The 18042-nt window shown below is 28.7% G+C and overlaps 1 protein-coding gene across 21 annotated transcripts in view; it reads left to right on the top strand.

Annotated features, from left to right (window-relative positions):
• Nucleotides 1–18042, top strand: part of LOC142325978 (CUGBP Elav-like family member 1) — a 1952897-nt gene that overhangs the window by 784970 nt on the left and 1149885 nt on the right. The window lies entirely within an intron of this gene.

Below are 18042 nucleotides of genomic sequence, written 5' to 3'. Positions count from 1 at the left end.
CGAACGAACTCGACCGAGATTTTTGGTCGTTATATTTTATGTATCAATTTGAAAATAATTGGTGCAAAATTACGGCAGTTATCCTGTCCACAAGAAAGTGAAATATATATATATATATATATATATATATATGCGAAAACTTTTGAACTGACGGTGGTTTTGGAGTCTGGGGGATGTGAAACGCGAGGATATGTCAAAATTTTCCGGAAGTCAAATCATTGTACCCATTGCAGTAGGGGTTACTTTCTTATGAAATCTACCAGAAAATGTGAATTTGGGAAAAATTTGATAAAATTGATGTTCTTAATCCAATGATTATTGTATAAGAAGTAATTGTATATTACTTTAATTCAACACGCCAAACGAATTTAAACTAAAATTGTGTTATTTTTCTTCATTTTTGCATCTTTGTAACCTTTAAAATTGTTTTACTAATAGTTAACAAAAACAAAGTAATATTTTATTTTTATTTATAAAATAACATTAAACCCATTCACTAGAAATACAGGAATAAAAAAAAAATTACTTTGTAGTTACAGGAATTACATGAAATGATTTTTTAATAAAATCCAACTTGGAAAAAAGAATTGTTATACCTGTAGTAAATGTTTTTTTTATTTTTTATGAAAAGATAAATTATCGCACCTTTTGTAAAAAAAAAAATTACTACAGGTAGAGAGAGAGACAGTTTTTTTGTCAACTTGGATTTCATTAAAAATCGTTTCATATATTTCTTAAGTAGAGATTTTATCCTTAGATAATTTTACATGCAAAATCGAATACAATTTCATATTTATTATGTTGAGCTTTTCTAAAGAATTAGTAAGATCCAGTTAATTAGATCCATTGACATTATTCATGTTACTACGATTTAAACAAAAGGATTTTGAGGTTAATTATCATCCCTCATGCTTTTGTGAGGGAAGGTTGTAACTCTAACCTAATGCTTTTGTGATACGAATAGGTCTAACGCTTGAAAATCATGAAAGTTTGGAAGCTGTATATCAATTGAAACAAAAAACCTTTTATTTCCATACACTGAATTCTCTGTGAGGTGAGCCGAGAATAAATTTATAGCTTTATCTTTGATTTTTTTTTTTTTTTTTTAATCCTATATATTTGATTCAAATCGATTGTAATACAATACTCGTGCTAAACTAAAAACTCACTTTTTGTGTTTTCCTTTTGTTTCTATTTCATACAATTTAGATGCTTCTAAGTAAAGTGTCAGATTTTGTAAAGGTTTTGTTATTTATTTGTAACATTTGAGATGTATTACAGTTTTCTTTATTTAATGATCAGAATCTTTGTCATTTCCATACAATATAACATATAGGTATCAGATTACTAATAATATAAAAATAGAAGGTTGTAATTAGTCTGTATTGTAAAATAATTTAGATGTTTATTTATATAAAATTTTAAACATTTAAAGGATGTACGGATTTGACCCGAAATTAACAGTTATCTCAGCGCAGGTTATTTTTCTTTTCAATCAGTTAATAAGAAAAGAGCATCAAATATTTCTCTAAAGCAGTTATCCCCACAAAACTACACTATTACCAAAGATTCTTCAGGTTTGTACAGCTTTAGTACATACTTAGTAAATTCTAGTCAAAGCCTACAGTACATCAGTAAAGGTGAATAAAGGACAAAGTGCAAAAGGGAAAAAGTGTGATTAGTAACAAAGGATGATCTATCAACAGAGGTATAGCAAAACGAGTAAATAAATCAACCTGAATAGTGATTCAAGGATTCTCTAGGTGAGATCGATCGGAAATTATTTACTTGGGATTTTTTTTTTTTTATCTTCAGTCATTTGACCGGTTTGCTGCAGCTCTCCAAGATTCCCTATCTAATGCTAGTCGTTTTATTTCAGTATACCCTCTACATCCTACATCCCTAACAATTTGTTTTACATATTCCAAACGTGGCCTGCCTACACAATTTTTCCCTTCTACCTGTCCTTCCAATATTAAAGCGACTATTCCAGGATGCCTTAGTATGTGGCCTATAAGTCTGTCTCTTCTTTTAACTATATTTTTCCAAATGCTTCTTTCTTCATCTATTTGCCGCAATACCTCTTCATTTGTCACTTTATCCACCCATCTGATTTTTAACATTTTTTACTTGGGATGGAAGTAGCATATTCCTAATAAACAATTTTGCGCAGACACCTTGAATATAATAATTTAAAAAAATTGATTTCTTCCAGATGTTACAGAAATATTCGAGAAGAGGTTTAGGCGTTCATCAAGAAAGCCCCCTCTGCCCAGAATTATATACCATATTATAATGTTATAAATCCTATTAAAGGTAAATTACTTTCATGCGGATTTGAATACTCTAGATAGTCAACATCGGTGTACTTGGTGGGGTTCCAATTAGTAACACATCTCAGAAATTGTCGACCTGAATCTCTACACGAGTATATCAGATATATTTAATCCTCATCTCTTGGGCCATAGGGTTGCTTATTGTTCACAAGTTGAGTAGATTGCAACGTACACATTAGGATTATAAAATTAAAATATTTATCTATTAGAGGGCAATACAAACTGAATAAAGGTAAAAACAAACTTCATATTGTAGGGTAGAAGTAATGTAGGCCTATTTCATAATTTTTTTTATGGATTTGTTTGTTAAATAAAATTAACCTCTTAATTACAATACCGACCTGTCATTCAAATTCTTATAAAATGCAGACTATTTATTTTTCTTTTTTATTCTACATGTCTTTTATATATAAAATTATTCTTGCAAACACACGTTCCCATGTTATGTATTATAAACATCTGTTGTTTTTAATTACGTATAACTTGATATTTAAAGGCAAAGTAGTGAGGTTTAAAATTTAATCTTTATATATGAGATATGTGCTACTTATTACGTTACCAGTAGTATATACGTAGTTCAACATTTTGTTTCGACAGAAGAGAGCATTCATAAGCACGACATATAGGATAACTCCTTTGATATGTATAGTAACACACAAAAGTACGTGCTTTTCAGTTTGATATGAATAAACTGTGTTCTCCAATGTATAGTCGTTTAAAATCAAAGTCTTTCTTCTCTACCATCTATCTCAAAATGTATTTACCCACTTAGTACAATTTAACTCGTTTCAATAGTGACTCGTTACTTATTATATACCGTAATATCTATTATAATCACAGAATATACGTACTTCATGAAAACTTCTTTATTCTGAAAAATTCATTTAGTGTATTTAATTTTTTAGGTACTTCTGAACCGTTTAACTGTTTTAACCATTTAGAACGGTTTTAATATGTTTGAACTACAAAGAATTATAAAAATAATAGTACATTATTATCAGGGTCTTTTCATAATTATATTTTTATACAAATATGTTTATTTTCTCACTTTTTCGTGTAATTGATTAAAAAAACGAAAATTCTATCTTCTGCTAAACTTTTCTACCGATTTCAATTCGGAATCACAAATCAAAAGTGATAAGAAATCATTTGTTGAACGTTTCAGTGTAATTAATTTAAAAAAAAATTTTATCTTCTGCTAAAATTTTCTCCCGATTTGATTTCGGAATCAGAATTCAAAAGTTTGATAAGAGTTTAAAGATTCCGATTACACTGTCTGGCTTATAACTTGCTACTTAAACTTGTGTTGCAGTTAAGTCTTGTTGCAAATTAAACATTCCTTTCTTTAAAAAAGACCAGTTGAAGTCACTCTTGGGGCCTTTAATGCGAGTACTATAGTACAAGAGTAACTAAGAGGTTGTTGGGGGAATGAAAGAGTTTAACAAAAAGAAAGAGAAGGAAAACTGGCGCGCACTCTTGAGTCGGTCTCTGTAATTAGTACAAGTGCTTCCTCCCTTCATTCTTCCTTGCGTGTTTTCAAACCTCTTTCTCTCTTTTAAGTCCTCTTTCGCTAACATACTAGTTACCTGCCTATAAACTTCTATTCTCTTCTCTACTTTAGTTGAGCTTTGTAACTTTGTTTTGATTGGACTAAATGTGCTTTATTTGATAACGACTAATTTGTATGGTAAGTATTATTAAAAACAAGAATTCGATCGAAAAGTATTTTTTTTAAATGTGTTTATTTCTAAAACTAGTTCCGTATATAAATATTTACAGATATAAAAAAGTTTTTTTTTTGTTGTAATTCACTTATAATTCAATATATTTTATCGTAGGCCTACTTATAAGTTATTTCATACGTGGAACAAAATTATTATTACAAGAAAAATAATTTATAGCAATAGTTTTAGTTATTCTAAACTACGAGAGTAACCACACGGGTATATTCTAATTCTCTGCTTCTACAAAGTTACAATTTATTACTTTTGAATAAAATAAACCAACGAATAAAATTAAAAAAGATAATTCATGTAAATTTACTGGCATTTGAATAATAATTTGAAAGGGTAGTGTTGGTGATAGTCACTATAAATGACCGTGATGAACTCTGATATTTATGTTTTCAGAACCACTCGTAATGCGAATGGACTGATACTAGCACCTTTCCAATTCTACACCGCAGTAGTCATTGCACTTTTATAACATAACTTTACTATTATCATTCGAGTGACTGTCGTCGATTGCAGGCAATTAAACATTTTCTACTACAATTAACATATCAGTTCGGAACTTATGTGTAGAAAACATACAAAATGACACTGATGCTTTATTGGTTATTCAAGAAGATCCTTACTTTCTGATAAATATATTAAAAACTTTTTATATAAATTAAACAATTATTTCTCATATGAAGGAGTCGTACAAGTGTAGTTAATTCTCTAAAGCCGTTAATTCCACATTTTACGGTATTTGAAATTTAGGCAATGTTAATGGATCTATCTGTCATACGTTGAGTAATTGTTATTTATAACAAACAATATAGTTACATAGAATTATCGCAGAATGGGGTAAATAAATTTATTCAATAATGTTGTTTTATTAGACTCAAAAAAGGCTTCACAACTTTAAAAACATATAAAAATTTATTTAGATAACTTACAGATTCGGCTTAGGTCTCGTTTCATAGCAAAACACATCAAGTTTTGACTCAAGTAGTTTATTACTACCGAAGTCGGCCAACATCGCTGTCACCAGTGTTGTTAAGAATGGATGAATTTACTGGTGCGGAACGTGCTGGGGCTGTATGTTTTGGTTTCACGATTCAAAATATTTTGGTTTTTGTACGATTGGTTTCAGTCGGCAACTACAGTTCAACGTTAAAAGCTCGTTAGGGAGCCTCCTAGTAGATATACAATTTACTCTTGGCACCAAACCTTTGTTGAAACCGATTGTTTTGTTAAACATATAAAATCAGAGACGCGTGAGTCAAGGATGCCCACGCATCTCTGAAGCTGCTGTGGAACAACTCGGAAAAAGCATTGCATATAGTCCGAAAAAATCAACTCGACGTGCGTCACGTGAGACTCGCATTCCACAAACGATTGTTTGGCGTGTATTACGTAAACGATACCACTTGAAGCCATACAAACTGACAGTGTTTCATCATATTACAGATGACGACGAAGTTGCTTGGGTCCAGTATGATAGAAATGCAGAAAACGAAACATTTTTAGACAATGTAATTTTTAATGAGTCAAATTTCACATCAGGGGGACAAGGTGAACACCCATAATTGTCGAATAATGGAGTAGTGAAAACCTTCAAGAAACTTTTCCGTACATTTCGTAATAGCCCTAACTAAGGTCAATGTTTTTTGTGCCCTCAGGAAACAAAGACTGTACGGCCCGTTCTTCTTCTAGGAGGCATCCGTAAATGGGTATCGTTTATATTATTTTTATATGCTATTAAGGTTGTGAAGTATTTTTTTAATCACCGGTATAATACGAAATATAATACAAATTCTGTATTATAATTTTTAAAGTAATAGATCTCACTTTATTTCTATGTGAATGTAACTCTGCTTTTTTACATTAATTTTTTGACATTTTTTTTTATTTTTATCTTTTTATTTATCTTTTATTTTTGGATAATGTTATATTAAAGTAAAAAAACAAAATTGTCGATCATAATTGATTATGGTAGATTTTGCTGATTTAGAATCATCGAAAGTATTGTTTTCAGGAGCATTGGAGTTTACAGATTAATAAAAGTCGAAGAAATACTTCACGTACAACCCCGATTTTTTTTATTTTATATATATATATATATATACTTTTTTTAAATTCAGTACGTAAAATAAATAAATTCAAAGTTAATATTTTCAAAATAATTTGCCCAAAAAGATCCGTCAGTCGTGAATAATCTTAAGTGAATGCTAACATGATTTTCCTCCTTTTACTTTTTTTTTTTTTTTAATTTACTAATTTAAAAATTTCCTTAGAATGGAAGTTGACTTCAAAATATTATATCAATCCTTGTCGTTATCTTTCAAATTACGAGAGCTTATAATGACAGTTGAAACCGACAATTTGATGAAAGATCATTATGTATATTTCGTTTCTTCAAATGCCAAAAATCCTTATTGAAATATTTCATAAAATTTGGGGAAAACATTTGGCCGTGAATACATGAAATGCCTAAAGTCGTGTTGGAACATGATTTTTCTTTACTGTATTAATTAGAAAAAATCTATTCTTTATTATTAAAAAAAAAAAATTTATATTATGAAATATAAGTAAAATAGATTATTAAAAATAATGTTTACTCTTTTTGAATATTACGTAAATTTTACAGAAAAATTAGTAAATGTTAAAAATTTCATTATACATTTTCTTTATTTGAAAAACAATAAATCATTTTTACAAGCGTGGCAACATTGTTGTACGTGCTTGCTGGTGACTTAGATTCTATTTCAGTGGTGGTGTGAGTAAGTTTAGAGTTTGATTTGAATGAAAAGGGATGAGTTTTAAAAGGGTGACGGGTGGTTTTTCAGCCACCGACCGAATCGCGCGCGAATGAGTATTCTTCGTTTTCTCTTCTTGGCTCTTCGGTTGAGAGTTTTCCATTTACTGTAGAATTGCATTTCATCCTATTTTTCTTTTGTCGTTCTTTTTTGGCCTAGAACATATCGAAACAGCTTCCTTCGATCTTCGATCCTTCACAAATCCTAACGGAGTGAAACGCATGCGGGATAAATCAAGTGAAAAGGAAGCCAGCCGTAATAATACCTTCGTTGCTCCCTCGTACCGTCTCCGACCGTCCCGCTTACACTCGACAACCTTCATCTGCTCCATACCCCCTTTCAGAAATACCATATTCTCTTTTTCCCTTCGTCTAACACCAATACGCTTGGCAACTTAAAGTTCAGCTATATCCATCCTATGACTGGGGAAATGTTTGTAAGATTACATGATAAAAATATTTGCAGAGTATTTTTTTTTATTTATTTTTATTTTATTTTTAAGAGTATCGTTCGTTTCGAGTGGATAGTACTACAAAAAATGAATTGTAATAAGATTTTCATCCTTCATTTATTATACTTTGTTTATAAATACGTTTTACTTCCCAAAAAAAAATGTTTTTTTTTTTTTTTATGATTTAGCCAAAAACATTTTACCAAACTAGCAGCCAGTTTTATGTTGCTTATTTTACAGCCTGATGGGGTGGTTGTTTTAGTTATTCGAATAATAACGGGTACGTGATTTTTTTAAAAAATAAAACAGAACTCCAGATTGAAGACGGTTTTCTTTAGATTTCTTTACAATTTCTTTAGATTTTATCTAAACTGAAAAACCAGAAATTTGTAATATTCATCAAACGCTTCATATCAAATAAAATTTTCTGAAAAACGGCTTTAAAAATATTATTGTTTGAAATATTGTAGAAAAGGTTAAAAAAATAATTATCTTTTAGAAATAGTCATGAAAATTATTAACGAATATAATGAAAAATAAATTTAAAGATCGTAGTGAACAGAAAAAAACTGGCAAAGTATTGCATGACATTCCCGGCTTCGTCGGTCATGTCATACAATACGTAGCACAGCTTTTTCATTACAAAATCTTTTTGCAATTCAAAGATTAAGGATCTGACTTTTATTTACATAATAACTTATTTTTTTTTTATAAAAAAGTAACAAAACTGTACTAACACGATTTCTTCTTGTAAGGAAATTTGTTAATGATCTTAATAAGGCATTATAATGTTGAATACAAAATAAAAAAAATTTACTCTTACAACAAAAATAAAATATACAAACACATAAGTAATTTAATGAATTATAAGTTAAAAAACAAAAAAAAATAGGATATGTATTTTTTAAAGATATAAATCTTAAGAGAGATTTTTCGAAAAAATATTCATGCGTAGGTTTAAGTTTAACAAATTTGCTTGAGTAAAGCTTTTTCAAAATCTAATATCCCCAACCAATAAAGGTTAAAATAAGAAAAAGAAAATTTTCTGCATTTTAGATATAGGTCAATTTAAAAAATTGTAGACATTTCTTGATATATCGAACGGAACGCAAGAATGGCGGGAGTTTCAATATTTCTCCCTATAGATCGCAGAGCCTGGACAATGTCCCTTGCTGCTGTATCTTTCTATCATCTATTATTTAGTGGCGGTTATAAATTTTAAGTTTTATTTATGGACGGATTTGATAATTTGCGTTCCTATCCGTATGATCGAGGTGTAATTTATTTACTGGTTCTGACCATGATAGACTAAGCTTTTAAGCCTAGTAATCCCGGCGTGATTCCCCTTCAGTCCATCCGCTGAAGTACCCTCGGTACCAGCACCTATGGGCTAGCAGGAGTGCGCCTACCGGAGCTCTAGTTATTTGGAGGGAGAAATGCGCCCCGTTCTCCGGAGGGGGTGCTGATAAAATGAAATTGTGGTCTCTTCGTGGGACGGTGTGGGATGTTGTTTAACTTTTTATAGTTTTAACAAAGTATAATTGCGAAAACGGTCACTTTCGCGGCCGGAATTTTCGCGCGGTTTCCATTTATAGGTTACGCGATATAAAGGCTCCTAAGCCTGGTTTGTCATTTTTTGACTCTCGTACCGCCTCCATGGTGGTTCGTTTAATACGGCATAAGGCCGTTTTCTTATTCCCTGTGAAGTACGGTCCTCTCGGCAGATGTCCCGGAGAGGGCCGTGTTCGGACACGGCCGCTCTCCCGAACAGTGTGCGTGCCTGCGTCACCGCCATCTCGGATATGGTGTTCTTGATATATGTAAGTACAAACTTACAAAACATTTTTTTAAACTATTTAAATTGAAGGGAGATGGAGCAAAATAAAAATATATATTTCAATTTTAAGAGGGGGTTGAATATTTGAAAAAGCATTTTTCGAATTATTTGTACATTCATTGTGCATAACAAATTTGCTCTAATAAAGTTTTCCCTAAAATGCTCCTGAAGACAATAGAAATTAAAACAGAATAAATTCTGTTTCTTAAAAACAGAAATTAATAGAAACAAACCCAAAAAAATAATAATTTACGTAATTTCATTCAATTAATTCTTAATTTTGTTTTAGAATCTCATTAACAGATTTAGCCATCCCTGTCCATTAGACTTCAGTAAAGTAGTAATTTTTAATGGTTAATAATTCATAGACTTAGTAAGATCTAAAATATGTAGATCTAAGAAGGTCCCACGAAACAGGTAATAAGAGGTTATGATAAAACATACAGTACAGAATACCTAATAAGTTTGCGGTTATTTTCAAATCCAAAACCACCTATTAATAGTATAATAGATAGACCCCCTTGATTAAAATGAAAAAAATTTAACTGTGATAGGGAAACGCTGCCAACACTACTACTAACACGTGTAAATTTTCTAGTTAAATAGTTTTCTATATAAAATACATCATTACATATTTATTAAATACATAATTTACTTAAAGGTGTAACAATATTTTACGCTATAAAATGAGGTTAAATTATAATGACGTGAAGTATTTATAATGAGGCTAAATAGATATATGCTTTGTTAAATAGAAGCTTTGTTATTGAAAAATAAGCTACTAGTAATAAGCAAATTTTCATGTTTATTTCACACCAATTCAATTCAAATTTAAATTTATATAATGTTATTATAGTTTCGCTGAAATATTAATTTGTATTAAATGATTTATCACTGCTCATTTGAGATAATTTTTTTAGTAACAATTACAGGATTAAAAAATTCTTTTATAATAATCTAAACTTTTATAATAATCATGGTTAGATTGACAAAATGGAAAACAATAGGTTTAAATATTTTAATTAAAAATGACGTATTAATTTAAATATTGTTTAAATAATTTTTTTTTTACAACGTTTTATTTGTTTTATAATGTTGGAATGGTCATTTTTAATCCACGATTATTTTTTTTTTAACTATGTATTATATTATTTATAAAGTGTTTTTATTTTATAAAAAATAAATATAGGTGATTTACAAAGAATTTAACAAATTTCAGGACATCTTCTACTGATTAAAGTATAGAAGAAAGTTCACATGAACGTAGGTTCGTTAGCGTGTGCCGGCTGACCAAATATTTCGTCTTGATATCTGCGCTTTCAGTATAATTAAACAAGACTGTTCATACCATTTTACTCATAATCAAATTCTCTACAAATTTTGATTAAAACTTAATAGGTATGTTTATTACCACGAAACAAAGTTACTTTACTTCAAACATAAAATAGTATGATTTTCGAACCCAATATTTTGTTATTTATCCCAACTTTCTAGAAAACTACTAAAAATACAGTTCTGAAACATATTTTTCGTTTCAGGTCAGATTTCATATAAAACCGCACTATATTTACCCCTTAGTTTGGGTCTCAAGAATTACAGTCCGGATTAATTTTACCGATAGTGCAGAAATCGGGCCGAAATCTTTCACTAGGCGACACTCGCTAACGAAGCGTTTCCGAACCTGTGTTGATGATCTTTATTTTCACCACTAGAATATCTTCTAAAAGTATATTACATTTTTCATGAATCATTTTGTGTATGTTATTATTTCTAAATTATCTTGTGATATGTACCGTTGAAGTGCTTCTTGGCGTTTCTTCTTTTAACTCTTCTTTGTTGTTTTAATTGAACTCTTTTCTCGTTGTAGTAGATCTTTTTTCTTAGTCTGGTGTACGAAGTTGGACATTGCTCAGAAATACTAGAGATATTTAAGCACAAAGTTTAACATGAATATATTTATTTGCATTTAATTTCATTGAACTTCAGTTAATGTAAAAAAAACTATACATGGTGATTTGTGTAAAACTATTGTAATATCGCCTAAAAATATTACTATCATTTTGAGTTTAACGAGTAAAACTGTAAAAATAGAATAAAGTCGGTGCCAGAATATTTTCTTATGGTACATTGACATCTTTATAGTACAGCTGCGACATCTTATTTGAATTTTACTATAAAAATCATGTTAGTGAGATAAGACATGAATATTCTGCAGAACTGATTCGGTAGTTTGTTTTTTAAAAACAACATAATTTTCATAAACATCTATACTTTATATTAAATATTAAACCTTATAATATAAACCTTACATATTAACTATTAAATTTTATATTAACTGTTACTTTATATTAACTATTTTATTAAAAACCAACTTTCAAATTATACATTTTAAAAACCGTTATATATATTTTTTTTAATAATGAAAAACATCTAAAATCATTGGTATAATTTTATTTAATAATTTTTTTTCTAATAAAATAAATAATATAAAGTAACCAAAGTTTTACAAATTAAGAAACGAAATTACCTTAATCTATGAGTCAAGTTTTTACTATTCCTCTGGGTTTTAGTTCATTTTTCCGTCAAACACTCTAAAAAAGACCAATTTCTTCTCTAAGGTGTTTGGCTAGAATTATTTTACTCCAAAATTTGAATATGTTTAAAAATAGTATTTGTAAGCTTTAATGATCTATACTACATTTTACTGATCTAAAAATATGAATGCTCTGCTGAATTTTATCCTTGACTATGGCTATGTCTTAAACAGTTCATCTGTTTATAGACATTTTGTAATTAAAAAATAATCAGCAAATAAATAGTCTGATAATAAGACACGTACTAAAAAAAAGTTGCATAGCAGTTGTCCAAAGATTAAAACTGCGTAAAATAAATTATCATCCAAATTTTTTTCCCGGTATTGTCGGAAGTTATTTTGATAAATATTAACGAATACTATGGTAAAATTGATGAAAAACAGTATAATGTGTGACGCTTCATATGAATATAATGATGATCTTTTTTAATATAAGGAAAATGTAATGCAAAGTGTACATCTACAATTTGTTTTAAATTTGCTATTTATAGAACTCATTCTTCGCACAGTAGTTTATTTGAAGTTGTTTCATGTAAAAAATATTTATTGTAGCACTGAGGAAGTATAAACATGTACCAGAAACTATCTTTCATACGTTTATTAATCAATACTTCAAAAACAATTCAAAAGCTAAATTCTTATCTCAAACTTATTTCTTCGTTGTATCCGTTACTTCTACACACAATTATGATTTAAATTTATTATTAGCAGTAAATATTTAAAAAAAGTTATTTATTGATTTAAATTTAAAACGGATTGTAATTTAAAAAAATAAAATAAAACTGTGTTGTAGTAAAATCGTCATCGCAAATCAGCTGTTTAATGTCCGATTTTCGAAGTCGAAGGTTCCGAGTTTCAAATCCTAGTAGAGATAAGTTACTTTTATGCGATTTGAATATTAGAAAATGGATGATATCCGTGTTCTTTGTTGGTCAAATTTCAAGTAACCACACATCTCAGAAATGTCGGGCTAAGTCTGTAAAAGACTGCATCTCATTTACATATCATCCTCATGTCATTAGGTTGCTTATAATTCACATGTTGAATAGATTCGAAGTACAGATTAGGATTTTAAAATAAAATAATACATTTATTTTACAGCTAGCTAGCTATAAGAAGTTTATTTTATTGAATTAGTTTTTTCTTTGTTTTTTTTTATATTTAGAGTTTTTATGTCTGTAGTAACTTTAGGTTTTAATAAGAATTGACGGTGACAACAATTCAAAGTTTGACCTGGAACTACCTATACTCTCGATCGTTGTTATGTAGCAGCGGTGCAATATGCTTTGGAAATCCAATATTTCTCACGAAGTTACAGTCAGAGTGGCTTATAAAGAGAACGAAGAGGAAAGTATTAAATTGAAAAATGAGCTGAAATAAGGGCGAACTGAGAAAAGTTAGAAAGTTGGTAATTTCTGTAGTAGAAGGCGGCTTAGCATATAAGCGCTTGATGGTTCCGTAACGCGGAAACTTGGCTCGTTGAGAGGCGCTAGAACTGCTGGCCCGGAATCTCCTCTCAACCCTTCTCTCCATATCCTTTGATTTTCTTTTGTTCCTCCTTTTTCTCTTTCACCTCCAGTTTACTTTTTTACTATCTTTTATCATACAACTGTTCTAAACACCGATACAGTAGGCAAACAAAATAATCCTACTTTAGTGAACTATTTACTCTCACAATACTGATAGTTTAAATTTTTCTCATCCACGAATTATTTTGCCATTACATATATTTTTGAAAAGTATCCTTTATACATATATATATATATATATATATATATATATATATATATATGTTTTTTTAATTCGCTAAATTAAATTGAAAAAAGTTGTACATCGCAATCTACGTTTTTAAGCGTATTTGAATTTATTTTTAAGTTATTATGAGTTTTATTTATCTAAAAATTCATTTCAGTACAAAACTGTTATTTGTATATCGTAGTAATAATTACTATTTTTGGCAGTTTATAATAATAATTACATAAAGATTTTATTTTAAAAATTCATTAGAAAGACATATTCGTATTTGTTTTTCTGTTTAAATTACTTTCATTAAATGAGCTACTAATTTAAATTAAGAAGAAATTTATTCCCACGAAAAACTTTTACATTAAGAAATTTCACGCCCAAAATTGATAATATACCAGAAACTTAAAGAAATGTAATTTCTTGTTTATTATTGATATTTAATTCAACTATTAAATATATTTTTGTAGAAAAGAAATACAAGTAAAATTTTCTAAATTTAATGTGAAAATGCGTACTAGAAAAGATTTTTGGATATTTTATTTTTTTGCTTTTGTGGGGTGTATTTTGTTGAATTCGCATATTGTAAAAGTCTACCTTCTCTTTCTTATACATAAAAGTGATTCATCTCTCCGCAAAAGTAATCATCTCAAAGTGGGTGCCATTCTGATTAATTTACTCACGTTACCTCAAATGAAATATTTGATTAAAAAATCATAAAATATTTATATAGATTAGGAAACAAATCTGCAAACCATATTTAGAGTGTGTTTACATTAACTTTTTAAAGATCCATTTGAAATATATTATTTCTTACTTAGTTACAATGATAACGAACTACATGTTATTTAAATTATAAATCCCTTATATACATATGTATAATAAAAATAGGATTGATAAAAGCAATTAAAAAAGTTTTAGATAATATTATTTAGAAAATACTTCATTTAATTAAGAAAGAAATGTTAGTTTTACATTGAAATAAGCTCTACTAACTCTGTAAACCTTACGTATATTGAATACACGGGCAAGATTACAACAAAATCAAAATTAAAACACTAAAACACTAATTATCACCCTTTTTAAGTTTATTTTTGTTAGATAAATCATTTTAAATTATTATTTGAATGTAGAAAAGTAGATATTATATTGATTTCATTTATTTTTATTTCTATATCATAAAATTAATAGCGTTTTAGGCCTGAGCCTACTCAGTATTACGAGAACAATATTTTAAGAATTTAACTTTTTATTAGATATTATCCTTACTCTATTTTCCTTTATAAACATATAGTAAAACTCCCCCTCTACGTGCACGATGTTATTTTACGGAAGAGAAAAAATTCTTTATACGGGTGTAGTGTAATGAGGTTAGATTCTGTTTTGAAATAGCGTGTTATTTGGTTTATTTTATACGAATACATTATATAACATAACAACTTCGAGTTACATAAAACCATTTTTTTTTCTTTTAAAGAATATGTGTAAAACACAACACTACATAATTATTTAAATTACTAGAATACTATTCTTTTCTCATCGATTCTACAACTATATATGTATATTAGTGGAGCTGTATTACTGCTAATAAGTTTGAAGGATTACAGTTCGCTTAATATAAACGGTAAAGATCGTGGGAGATCATTTCATTCGATTTCATCTTTAAAAGATGAAGAAACGTACTCTGATATTACTGTTATTTATGGATGTATAAAATGCACAGAATTCAAAATAAAGGATTTATTAACTGCCATTTTTTTATAATTACTCTCGTAAAATATTAGAGTTTTCTAATTAATGGTTTTCCAGTCGCTGGCCATTTTCCAAGAACTGTAATAAAAATCTCAGGGAAGAACAGAGTAAAATAAGACTTCCGGCAATTTTTGCTAATGTAAGTACAAGATAATGAAGATGAGAGAGTGAAGAAAGGTGTACGAAACCTTAATTCAGCTACTGCCCTTCTTTCCTCTAACTTACAATTTATACCAATCATTAGCACTTGCACCTTCCTCATGTAAAAGTGAAGTATTGCATCCTCCAACAAATAGGGTCTCATCAGGCGCATTCTCACTAGACCGAAAGGCACTAGCACTAGTGGACGGACTTAAGGAAAATTTTGGCGGGAGAAAGACGCGAAAATACATTACTAATCTGCCAAGATCAGAAAAGCATCGATTTTCAATTTGATCTGTAAGAATTCGAACGCAATCAACAAAAATATATAATCGACATTAAATAAACAAATACCCTCCTGGTAATAAGAAAGACTCAGCAGCAAGGGACTGTTCAGGTTCTGCGTTTAATAGTAGGATATATATGTCGCGTTAGCCTTGCGTTCCGTACCTATATAAGTAGCGAGTAATTGCGTCACAAATTCATCGACAAAGATATGTATTGTGACCAGAATAATCTCGATTTAAAGTGCCGATGTGCGTAGCATAGAAGAATAGAAAGTTAATAGAAAGAATTATGTACCAAAAGTTTTGGTTTGAACCATTGTTCAGTTCCTTATTTAGTTTCTATGATATGTGTATTGTTTCATTTTCAGTTTATAATTTGCACGCTCTAACGAGATCTAGAGGATTGGTTTGGATAAAATTCGAATTAGTTTACAGATTTCATTTATGGGAAAATATTTTACTTTACAGATTGAACATCAATTATACTTGGTGAGTTTTCTTTAAAATTTGTTTTAATAAGAGAGAAATTTTAACATCGAATTGCTTAATCATTTCGTTTTAGTGTTCATCATTAAACAAATACAGGGATAATGTGGGGGAGTGAACCTAACACCCCCCCCCCCATAGGAGAGATGTAATAATAATAATAATAATGTGGTAATAAAAATGTTTATTGTGCTAAATACGTACATATATTTATATTATTTGTAGCTATTTACATGTTTTGTGATTTATATTTAATTCTATAAACTAATTTTGTTTTGATACGAATTTTCTTCATATTATAAACAAGTATTTTCTATATTATTATATAAATACACTGTTGTTATCGATTTATTGTTTGAAATAATTATAAAATTATGATCATTAGATGTTAGTAATGATTGTATATAAAGTTTTTTTTTAACATCAATTGATTTTTAATTTATTTAATTCAGAGAAATTTTTTTAATTATTTACATTAACTTAATTAAAAGTACAATGTATAATGCTACTTAAAATTGCATTGTAACTACAGAAATTGAATGGATACTATACCTTATAAGGATAAAGAGAATCATTATTCGTATTGAGGCTTGACCTGGTGAGATAAGGAGGGTAAAAGCATTGAAGAAAAGGATGAAGTCTTTGCTTGGCCTGCACGTACGTGTCTGCATTAGGAATTAGTTTGGCACGAGAGGTGTCTTCTAATTGTGGATTGGTCCAAGTGCCATTTCCTCAATCACTCTCTTGTTCTGCCAACCGGGACATATCGATTTCAACAGCTTTTTCTCATTGGAGTTCGACTTTGCTGAACACATTACAATTTTATGATTGAAATAAAGAAAATTGATTTTTTTTTTACTAAAAGTATTAAATTATTTTTAATTTAAAGATTGTAACTAGTTTAATAGAAATATGCAGTTTGTATAAGTTTTTATCAAAAATAAATACTATTTAATTATATAATGAATACTTAGCGACTTAGGTGTATTATTATATATCTATGTTTTGATAATGAATTGATTTTTTAAATTAAGTTTAAATTATAAACTTAATTTATTTATAAACTCCTTATATTAACTTTAATTTCAACCTGAAAATTAAAAAAAAGACAGTTACACGAGATATACGTATTATTTTGTTGATTCTTAAAATTTTTTTACATAATTCGTAAATGTTTGTTAAAATTAACTCCCATTCATACAACTATATAATCATTATTTCTGCAAATTATAATTGAAAATAAGTTTTCAAATTTATATCCCTACCGTTTTTTTTATTATTAACAAAACCTAATAATATTACGTATAAAAACTTAAAAGTTATTAATTAGAGGCGAGTATTTATAATTATTGCAATTTACACTTAAACTTAATTTAATTATTATAATGACATAATATTTTATAAAAATGCAACACAAATTAATAGAAGAGTAGACTTTCTTTCACTTTTTATTATTTCCAGTACTTCAAAATTACTTTATAAATAATACCTTAATCGCGTAAGTTATCAATATTGAAATAAATAGGTGAAATTTTAATGCGTTTTACATATATATGTTCATATTTTAGTAGCTTTCTTTTAACGCTTTTAAATAATTCATACGAATCCCTTTAATGCTTTGACGTCACACTATTCAAAAATCTGAGTTACTCTTAACTGCTCTAAATGAACTTGAAACACACAAAAAATTTAGCCCACAGAATTTTCTGGAATTACGGAAGAAGATTTTAAAATTTGACCTTTTTCATTAATTCCTTTAGTTGCATGTCATTATTGCATATACATGTGTACTGCACTCCTAAATATTTTTCTTTAGAATATCTCTGTTTTGGTTGGTTAATCCTTTTTTATACAATATATATTGTCAAACTTTGCTCAGTATTTCGTGATA

This window comes from Lycorma delicatula, chromosome 6 (assembly GCF_047948215.1).
Source record: "Lycorma delicatula isolate Av1 chromosome 6, ASM4794821v1, whole genome shotgun sequence".
Lineage (NCBI taxonomy): Eukaryota > Metazoa > Arthropoda > Insecta > Hemiptera > Fulgoridae > Lycorma > Lycorma delicatula.
The sequence above is the reverse complement of the archived record's forward strand: the minus strand, read 5'-3'. Positions and strand labels throughout refer to the sequence as shown.